Source organism: Triticum aestivum, chromosome 4D (genome assembly GCF_018294505.1).
Source record: "Triticum aestivum cultivar Chinese Spring chromosome 4D, IWGSC CS RefSeq v2.1, whole genome shotgun sequence".
NCBI classification, from domain to species: Eukaryota; Viridiplantae; Streptophyta; class Magnoliopsida; order Poales; family Poaceae; genus Triticum; species Triticum aestivum.
In genome coordinates this window covers 117,857,050-117,866,805 of record NC_057805.1, presented here as the reverse complement: position 1 = coordinate 117,866,805, position 9,756 = coordinate 117,857,050, and positions in this window count along the sequence as shown.

Below are 9,756 nucleotides of genomic sequence, written 5' to 3'. Positions count from 1 at the left end.
CTAGGTGTAGAAGGGCATGGTTAATACTTAATAGTATAGCCAACTGTTGACTATATGAAAGTGCCATGTCATTTGTAGCCAACATGTATATCAATCGATACTCAAAAACTAATTCTTAAAGATCATTTCTTGCAAAGCACAATAAGTGTTATTTCTTCACAAGTTTTGGATGCAGGTTGAACAGTTGAACGCTTTTGTTTGCAAAAGATACTTTTTATCTATTTCACCCGTATGTTTGTGATCTCTAGAGATGAAATAATATCCGAAGAAACCTACCGATACCCGTTACACATGAGATGACCCCCACACCCTTTGTCAAAATAAACAACTCCTCGATCAATGCATTTCACTGTTCCGTGCAACGCATGGGCACCTTACTATAGATTAGTACGACCAAAAATTGAACTAACATTATATATATTACGATAAATGCTGATGCATGTCACCTAAAATTGTATCATTGAAAACTATGTTCAAATACGAATCCAACGATATAGTTTTTGTTGACATGCACTAACATTTTGTCAGTTAAATCTTCAGTCAAATTCAATGGGGGACTAATAAACCACGACCGATGTAGTACTAGTGTAGAGGGCGGCGCTGCACGCGAGTCTCACCCCGCTCGTGGCGCGGCAGTAAAGCCGTCATATCACAAAACCCAACCACTCCCAGTAATAAGTGGCCTGGTAAAATAAACGGACAAGCAACCATCACATCCCTCCGTCTTTTTTGCATTTCATCTCTCTGCATTTACTTTCTCCGGTTCATCTCACACACTCGTTCCCTAGTATCCCTAGCTACTACTCCTAGGGCCAGTTCTTTTGGCGGCTTAAAAACAAGCCGTCTCTTCCCCAACTTTTCCCATAAGACTAGTCACAGTGGAGAGTAACATTAAGGCTCCTCACTCATTTATTTGGGCTTCTAAACTACTAGTACCTCCGTCCTGGTTTATCCGTCAGCATTGTAATTTGTGCTAAATTTTGACCAAAGATTTAACTGATAAAATGTTAGTGCATGTGACATATGCACGTACTTACAAAATGCGTACGGATACACAAGGTTTCCAAACTTTTCCTTTTACATACCTAATTAAAGACGCTAATAATTCCCGAATGTTCGGGATTTATCATTTGCGTCCCAAAACTAATGAGATCGCCTTACGAAACTAAATTATATTCCTAATAAAAGCCACAGCGCTCGCATGAGCTCTTGCGGCGCGCCACGAGTGCCCTGGTGTGCGGCCGTTTCCCAGCACGCCGACACAATGCCTCTTCCTCAGCCTCGCAACTCGCGAGGTGCTGATTGGTGGCTTGCCGGCGGGCGAGCGTGATCTCACCGGTGTGGTGATCCGGCACCAACAGGTACTCCTCCTCGCTGGAAGCGTGCACTCGGTCCATGTACCGCCAAGCGTAGATGAGGCGCTTGTGCCCGACTGCACTCAGGGCTTTGGCACAGGCATCCTCCGCCACCCTCACGGCCCTCGCACGAGCCTTCTGCCAAAGAGCCAATTGCCTGACTCTCTCGGACGCGACATAGGCCTGCCAGGCAGCTTGCCCCGTGGCGCGCTTCTCTTCCTCGGCCTTCTTCTCCCCCTCTATTTTGGTGCGCTCTGCCGGAGGCAAAGCCTCCCACAAGGCGACATCCATTTCTTTCCAAAGCTCCTCAAGGCTGGGGGGCTCGGCGGGTGGCGCGGCGTTCTCCTCATAGCGGGGAGCCGACGCGTCCTCCGACGCGCGTGCTAGCGAGATTGGGTATGCCGACGTGTCCACCTCGACGCATCGCGGCGAGGAGCGGAACACCGACGCGTCCTCCTTGACTAGCGGCGGCGAGGAACAGAACGGCGGCGCGTCCTCCTCGACTAGTGGCGGCGAGGAACGGAACGACGACGCGTGACCGTCCGCGCGGTGCAGCGAGGGGCGCCTAGGGCTTGGGAGGGGGGATGCCATGGTGGTCGACGTGAGAGGGAGGGGGAGGATATAGCGATGAATGTGAGCGTTCTTCCGAATGTCGTGGGAGGCGCAGTATTTATAGCAAGCAATGGCACACCTACGTAATATATGGACCTTGCTTCACTGACTTAACTGCAGGTCCAGTTGCGTCACTAACATGTGGGCCAGATGCCTGTTGGGCCCACATGTCAGTGACCCAATGCACCTACAGTTAAGTAACTGAAGCAGCTACGTGGGCATATTTGTTGGAGTAAATTACGGGTGAGGGAATGGGTGAAAATATTGCTGTCACAACGGATTGGACGAGCGCGCGCGAGGGGGGGGAGTCATGCATGCAAATTTTTTCCACACGGGGTGGAGTGGTGGGACTGCTGGAGGGAGAAGGATAGTCAAGCAGGCGTTCAGATTTCAAGGTGCACTAAATTATTGCATGCGATGATTAAGGCTGGACATAGTGGTGGTAATGTCGTACTCCCTCCTTTCCGGTTTATATGGCTTAATTTGAAAATCTCTTCAACCAAGGTAGATGATGAATGGTGGAATTAATTCCGTAGTTTGCAAAAGTACTTAATTAGTACTCTCGTTTTTCTCAAAAAATTGTGTAAACTAATGCATTAATTACACCACATGCATAGCATGACCACTCCTATAAAAATCTCAGTTGGTGGTGATGGTATGTCTGCCTCTGGACAATGTGAGCCGTTCGATCTACTTGGAACCAACAACTGAGATGTCTGTGCATAGAGACATGGCCTTGCCACCGGAGGTACTGTATAGCAGATATTTACCCACCTCTGCCACTGTATAAAATACGGAACTACTCATTCCAGCCTCATTTCCTTTCTGGTTCATTTCCTTGCATTCTTGCCGGCCGCGGTGAAGGTTCCTGAAGATGGAGTCCAGACTCTAGAAACCACTACAAAAACTATTCCACCGCCTCTATCTTGGTAAGAGTAGGTGAAATTTTTGAATCGAGCCCTTTAAACTAGAAGGGAGGTAGTGGTACTCTAATAGCTAACCTTGTTGTGATGACTAGATAGGACATGGCACACACCTGGACGGAGGAACTAGTCTGCATTGTGCATTTAAGTTTTGTGTGAAGTCAATGTACCTCTACTTTGACCAAAATTATAGAAAAATGTACATCAACATTCACAATGCCAAATCAATATTTTTATACTCATTATAAAACGTAGTTTTTATACTCATTATAATCAGTATTGTAGATATTGATATATTTAGTATAAATTTGGTCAAAAACTTTGCAAACGGTTGGCGGAAGTAAAAAGGACCAGAGGGAGTATCATGCATGCAGAGTAGGCAAAAAAAATTGCTCATTTATAGCCGGTCGAAGTCTCAAAGGGCGCGACCGCGCGAGGGAGAAGGTCGTGGGAGGCGCGACGATTGAGGGAATTAATTGAAGTTACATCCACGCACCGGCATGGCGTGCGAACAGGTAGACATGACATCTAGTGGGTCCCGCATAGTACTCGAGAACTCTTTGGGGGCTTGCAGCCGTTTATCCACCGGGCAAGCCAACAACCCCACACTGTTCGCACGCCCTACTCGTCCCCGTCTTCTACCTTACAATAGTTCGCTCCCAGTCGTCCCGTCCTTTCACGTTACACCAGTTCAACTTCTCCTAACCCTCCACCAAAATCCATGGCCTCCCAAATCTCCATGGTCGCCGCTGAGTACCAGGTTAGAGCCATCACCGGCGATGAGTTCATCGTCATCTACACCCGTGGATCCGCGAAGGTGAAAGCATGCCTTTCTCGCTTCCTGCGCATGTTCAACAGTTCAAAGGATGAGTGGGTCGCTGGGCTAGATGTTGAGTACACCACAGTCCTGGAAAGCGAGAAGATTCTAAAGGAGGCAGAGAAGAAGAAGCCCGCCGTGATCCAGGTTTGCGTACATAACGTGTGCTTGGTCTACCATATATGCCATGCCGACGTTGAGTGCCAGGATTTTAAGAACTTCCTCAAGGAAGAAAGAGTGAAATTCGTTACTGTAGACTTTAGGAACCACAGGGATGTCCTGGGTCGGATAGGCCTCGTTGTAGGCCAGCCCTTCGATCTCCAGAAGGCAAGCCTGGTGTCCTCCTCTCAGCCTTCAATGCTGACCCTGGCAACAACCATGATTGATCCTTCGTACGCTAAACTGAAGAAACCTCACCACGAGTTTCATCATGCATGGGAGTCGAAGACAATAGATGAAGATCACATCCTGTACGCAGCAATGGATGCCTACGCTTGTTTAAATATCTACAAGGGTTGGATGAAGAAGCAGAGCCCAGTGTCTGGTTCAAGCAAAGAAGCGGCGGCGAAGAGGAAGAGGAAGAGGGATGAGGACGTGGACTCGGACTCTGAGTAAGGTGGCAGTGTCGTCGCTCATGCTGGTTCTACTATAGTGTCAAGCGGACTAGTTGCTTAGTTTTATTTCAGGGGTGTGTTGTGCTGAGCCCCCAGCAGAACTATGTTTATGTTCTTTCTCGTTATTTGAACTTTATGTTCTTTCTCGTTATTTGAACTCTTTAGTACATACACCAGTACTAGTACAATGTCTTACTATTGTTCTTCTTGCAGTTGGTACTACTGCTTGTATCTTCATGTTCCTACTGTACTTGATATGTTCGTACTGGTAGTATAATTTGGGTCAGTCGATTTGTGAAAGAAGTTCGACAGAGCGAAGGAAGAAGATGGCAGAGAAGCTACTCCAGTATCTATATTAGGGAGGCAGGGTGCCCATGATCTATCTTATGAGTGTTGGGTGTGGAATGCAGTTCGCCGGAAAAAATGGATCGTGCCCGGGGTTAAACGGATGGTGGGGGTGGGGGGAGCATGGCGGTGGCAGGCGGTTCAGGGGAGGGCGGGGCGGCGGCGGCAGGCAGTTAGGCGTGTGGCGGGCTGAGAAGATGAACAGTGCATCAATTTTGGAGGTTGAAGAAGCCCTTCTAGCCATCCATGTTGCATCCAACGGCTCACAAGAGTTGACTGACCCAAATTGCTCCTTCAAATTACAGGATCCACGTGGCATTCAAGGTCTCGAAGGTAGATTCTGCGTCCGCACCCGGTTTGCGGGCTCGGCGCGGGCGCGACCGGCTTCCGCCGCGACAGCCACCATGCGCGCCTCCTCCACGTGGGTGGAGACGACAATGACAAGCTAGTTCCTCCTCGCCGGCGTGCTAGAGCACGCGCTCGTCCTCCTCTTCGTACACTGCGTGCATAGATGCGGCTCCACCAGCTGCTCGCGTGCTTGGCAGCACGGCGGCATCGCGAGGAGGGACTGTAGACGACGTGAGCGGGCGAGCCTTCGGCTTCATGGTACAGGGATGGCGGCGACACGGCGGTGATGGGCGAGAAATGGTTGGCCGGAGCAGGCGGGCTGCGGCATGCGCAACGGCGGCGGCGGCATATTGATGAGTGTGCGTATGGGAGCTTAGTTTAGTTTTATATAGGGTTGGTCAAACTTAAAAGAAAACCGTACTAGTACACGTAAACATTAGACTGAGGCAGCGCTTATATTAGTTACCACAACCACGATACGGAATCCTGTGCAAGCGCGTGAACTGCGGCCGCGCGGTCGATCGAACGGTGCGTCACCGTGTCACGCTCGAAGGACATCCACCGAAACTTTTTGTGTGTGTGAAAACAATCCCCGAATATTACTCAACATTTTTTCCTGGAAAAGTTTTTGACGCTACAATATTTCCATATATTTGAATTTAGCTCCAGTTTGTGTTTATTTGGATTTGGACGTTTTAGGTGCGCCCTAGTTTTTTTAATACTGATTTTGTGTGTGTGACTGAGAGAGAACGTGTGTATGTGTCCATATGTGTGTTGTGGCGGAAGGGCAATGTGGAGACGGTGTGCGTGTGATAGAAACATAGAGAGGTGTGAATGTGCAAATGATCATGCATGAGCGAGACATAAACAGATGCCGATACGTTGTGTATACATGAGAGAACGGTTTTCTATTTGTACTTGTGTGTGTGTGTGAGAGAGAGAGAGAGAGGAGCATCCGTAACACAACAACCATCTCTCTCGATTCTTCCATCCCTCGCACGATCGCATGTAACACATGCATCAACGCACACATTTTGACACCCTCACCCGGCCCCTGCCCACCTCAAGGCCCGCACATCGCTCTCTATCTCGCACGCCCAATCTCTTCGTGAAAACCCTATTTAGCATGTAGCTTTCCGTCACATACACAGACATTTCTCTCCATAGGTTTGATTTCTCTCAATACCTGACACACACACACACACCGCACACACACTCCCCCTCCCTCGAGCACACAATTCATCCCCATACAACGTTATATGGCGACCACTCTCGCTTGTGCTTCTCTGCACCCCAGCATGCACAACACCTCAACCTTCAAAGAGGGCATCGAGGAGATCGAAGACGGCGACCACACTACACTTGAGAATGCGGGGCCATTTGGAAGCAGGATGATGTGATGACGGTTGACTGACTCCTCCCCCTCTATCCCACACAAAAATACCAATCCCTCTCTCTCCCCCACAAAATTATCAATCCCTCAACCCACGAGATCCTTCCCCTCTCGTCCATGTTTTTCCAGCTCTCTCACCAAACCTGTCGTCTCTTCTCCTTCCACATCTACATAATCCGGATGCACACACATCTCACGTATATTACATGTCTGCATCTATCTCACAGACCGAACTTCTTCTTCTCTCTTTCTCTCTCTCTCTCTCTCTCTCTCTCGTTAGGTTTGTCTCCTACTCTCTTGTCCACATACACACAATCTTTACCGCCCTATCTGCTCCATCTTCGCAAGCTCTCTCTACACGTTTCATTCACACATTGGGATGTGTTCAAAATGTTGCTTTTATAATGGATGATGTAGAGTTATGGTTGGTTTTGTTGCATCCTACAAAGTAATAACTATGAAATGCATTTAGATTCTCATTTGATTGGGATTATGTGAGTTTGAGCATACTGTGAAGTACTATAGACCTCGTATACATCTTGGAATTCAACAATGATTGTAACTATTGAATTGTATAGACCATTACATTCGAGCATAATATATTTATTTCACAATTACAACAAATGATTAATTCACTACAAACTAAGAAAACAAATGTGTGCTCCCTCCATTTTTATTTAAGTCTGCGTATTAGCATTGGTCAAAGTCAAGTTTTGTAAACTCTCAGAAAGTTCATAACAAAAATAATTAACATATACAATAACAAATAAATACCATTAGATTCATTATTGAGTTTACTTTCACATCATACATATTTGTTATGGTAAATGTTTATATTTTTCTTTAAACTTGGTCAAACTTTAGGAAGGTTGACTTCGGTCAAACCTGATATGCAGTTAATAAAATCGGAGGGAGTACTAGTAGTTACTAGTACTACTCGCTAGTTGCTTAGCCCAATCACCCAACACGCCACACGGGGAGTTTAGTGTCACAAAATTTTGAGGTCGGCGGGGAAATCTCCCGCGACCCTGATTCGAGCAGTGCGAAGTTACCATCATAACCTTCGGAATAGGTCTACGGATTATAATTGGTAGGGGCCTGTTTTCGTAACTTCAGGTTCGCCCTACCCAGCCAACCCCACCCCGGCACCCAGAGTAGTACACCTGAATACTCCCATTTTCTATCCCCACACCAAAATAGACTTCTCCACGGCACCGCAGCCTTCGTGCTCCTCCCCTTCTCCATCGGCGCACTCGTCCACCGCAGTGTATCTGCCTCATTGACGACCTCGTACGCCGCACTGGAGCCGGTCCACCGTCGTCGTCATACACGGAGCCTCTTCCCCGGAACCGTCTTCCACGATCTCGGATCTGCTTCCCGGAAGCCGACGCCAAGCGCAGAAGCACCATCGTCGTGGACAATGAACTGACTCCCGTTGCCGACCATGATGCACACAGGCCGCCGCGACCATCGTTCTCCTCCTCGATTGGTAATGTGTGTATTGAATCACTTAGCCGTACACGTGCAGTTCCAATTCTGTTCATACGTACCCTTCAAATTTCTTGGTTGCTATTGTTCCGTAAAAGTAAATGGTTATAGCCTCCATTGTCCAACAGAATATCAGCTTGTAATTGTGCGTCACTCCTGTATCGCGTTGTGCTTGGGTAGGTTCTTCATCTGCAACCAGTAGTGTGGCAAATGATGGAAAGTTTTTTAGAACTAGCAAGATGCCCATGCGTTGCACGGAACATCAAGAGGCATTTGTATGAGTAGTTTATCTTGTAGGAGAAAAGGATGAATGAGGGAAGGCCTTATTTGCAAATCTGGAGAGGGGTGTGGGTATCTTTCTGCAAAATTGCCATAGTTTCCTTCCTATCCGTCGGATATAAATCGGACGACCTATATTGCAGGATGGCAGGCACACCATCATCACCAACTCTGTTTTTTTAAGAAAAAAAGTAGAAAAAAGAGTAGAGAAGTAGAGATAAATATTAAATATAAAATAAATATAACAGTGGAGAAGAGAGTAGAGATAAATATTAAATATAAAATAAATATAATAGTAGAGAAGAGAGTAGAGATAGCAGGGACGTCGGGAAAGGATCGCGCGCGCGGGAAAAAGCGGTCGGGCGCGCGCTAGTTTTGGCGCGCGGCGTCCGACGCGCTTTATAAAATCCAACGCCCTCCCACCGCTCTGTGCCTTGCCACCACTCTCTCCCCGCTCTGTGCCTCGCCACCGCTCTCTCCCCGCTCTGTGCCTCGCCACTGCTCTCTCCCCTCTCTATGCCTCGCCACCGCTCTCTCCCCGCTCTACGCCTTGATGACCCACAAGTATAGGGGATCTATCGTAGTCCTTTCGATAAGTAAGAGTGTCGAACCCAACGAGGAGCAGAAGGAAATGATAAGCGGTTTTCAGCAAGGTACTCTCTGCAAGTACTGAAATAAGTGGTAATAGATAGTTTTGTGATAGAATAATTTGTAACGAGCAACAAGTAACAAAAGTAAATAAAGTGCAGCAAGGTGGCCCAATCCTTTTTGTAGCAAAGGACAAGCCTGGACAAACTCTTATATAGAGAAAAGCGCTCCCGAGGACACATGGGAATTATAGTCAAGCTAGTTTTCATCACGTTCATATGATTCGCGTTCGGTACTTTGATAATTTGATATGTGGGTGGACCGGTGCTTGGGTGTTGTTCTTACTTGAACAAGCATCCCACTTATGATTAACCTCTATTGCAAGCATCCGCAACTACAACAAAAGTATTAAGGTAAACCTAACCATAGCATGAAACATATGGATCCAAATCAGCCCCTTACGAAGCAATGCATAAACTAGGGTTTAAGCTTCTGTCACTCTAGCAACCCATCATCTACTTATTACTTCCCAATGCCTTCCTCTAGGCCCAAATAATGGTGAATTGTTATGTAGTCGACGTTCACATAACACCACTAGAGGATAGACAACATACATCTCATCCAAATATCGAACGAATACCAAATTCACATGACTACTAATAGCAAGACTTCTCCCATGTCCTCAGGAACAAACGTAACTACTCACAAAGCATATTCATGTTCATAATCAGAGGGGTATTAATATGCATGAAGGATCTGAACATATGATCTTCCACCAAATAAACCAACTAGCATCAACTACAAGGAGTAATCAACACTACTAGCAACCTACTAGTACCAATCCCGGACTTGGAGACAAGAATTGGATACAAGAGATGAACTAGGGTTTTGAGAGGAGATGGTGCTGGTGAAGATGTTGATGGAGATTGCCCTCTCCCGATGAGAGGAGCGTTGGTGATGACGATGACGATGATTTCCCCCTCCCGGAGGGAAG